The sequence below is a fragment of the Rhinopithecus bieti genome, unplaced genomic scaffold (genome assembly GCF_001698545.2).
Source record: "Rhinopithecus bieti isolate Rb0 unplaced genomic scaffold, ASM169854v2 scaffold_30775, whole genome shotgun sequence".
Classification (NCBI taxonomy): Eukaryota; Metazoa; Chordata; class Mammalia; order Primates; family Cercopithecidae; genus Rhinopithecus; species Rhinopithecus bieti.
The window spans coordinates 1,314,143-1,315,198 of record NW_016813906.1 but is presented as its reverse complement, the minus strand read 5'-3'; the positions used below and the strand labels follow the sequence as shown (position 1 = coordinate 1,315,198).

Genomic DNA, 1,056 nt, shown 5'->3' with positions numbered 1-1,056 from the left:
CCCCACCCCCACCCCCACCCTCGCAAAGCTCGTTCCTCCCCGGACGAGAATCGCCGGGCAGGAGGTGGGGGAGGCTCTGGTACAGGTTCAAGTTCGCTGAGCTTTCTTGATCTTGTTCTGCCTCCTAGCGACCGAATGGCTCATTCAGCCCACATAGCAAAGGCGGGGGGTGGGGGGAGTGGTCCTGAGGACCGGGATGGCTCCTGCCCCCTCTGCGCACCCAGAAAATGAGAGAAAGTAGCCCCCTCATCCCCTCCCAAACGGCCCTTTAACCCCGGGACAGGAGGAGGGGGAACTAACCCTCCCTGCCTAGAGTGTCCCAAGATGGACCCAAGAGGGAGAGGGGTACGAGGGAGCAGCCTGGACTGCGCGCCCCAGTCTGTCCTTTGAGCCCCCACTGCATCCTTCCGAAGAAGGGCCTGACTTTCCCGAGTCCTGCGAACACTGCCCTTCCTTCCCGCCGGTACCTGGCCGGGCTGTAACTTCACACCGCCGCGCGCCGCGTCTGATCCGCATCCGGCGCGGCCGGGGGAGTGGGGGGCGGGGGAGAGCGGCGAGGGAGGGATGCGAGGGGTGGGGAGAGGGAGGGCCCCGCAACGTGCCGGGGCGGGGAGCTTCCGAAGTGTGTGACAAGATCCAGGGCCCAGTGAAAATTCAATTCCCTGTGCGCACCCCCCACCGCCACCCCTTTTTAAAAAAAACACAGAACCAAGTATAGGTGGTCCTTTAAAACTGCATCAAAAATTTAAAGTAAGAATCATAAATTGGGTAGGGGGGGAATGTGGGCCCTCACGCCTTTCTTTCCCTTGCTGCCAAACTTTCCTAAGTGCCCACCGCCCGCCTTTCCAGGCGCAGTCAGCGGGAGACAGCCAACACCACCACCTCTTATATAGACTCACAAGAACCTCAGACCGAGCCAGGCCTGGGGAAGAGGGCAAGCCCCAAAGGGTGAAGTACTCGGGGTCCCAAGATCCAGCACCCTCAAAATGCATACTCAAACACACTCTGCCCTGCCCTTCCCCGGCAACCCCGCCACCTGGCCTGGCCGTGCTCGGG

At 61.6% G+C, this 1,056-nt stretch overlaps 1 protein-coding gene across 1 annotated transcript in view; it reads right to left on the bottom strand.

Moving 5' to 3' along the window:
• Positions 1-515, bottom strand: part of BCL11A (BCL11 transcription factor A) — a 99,543-nt gene extending 99,028 nt beyond the window's left edge. The window contains 1 exon segment of the mRNA XM_017849101.1: positions 468-515. The gene's annotated coding sequence lies outside the window, so the exon portion shown is untranslated.
• Between the last annotated feature and the right edge of the window lie 541 nt (positions 516-1,056).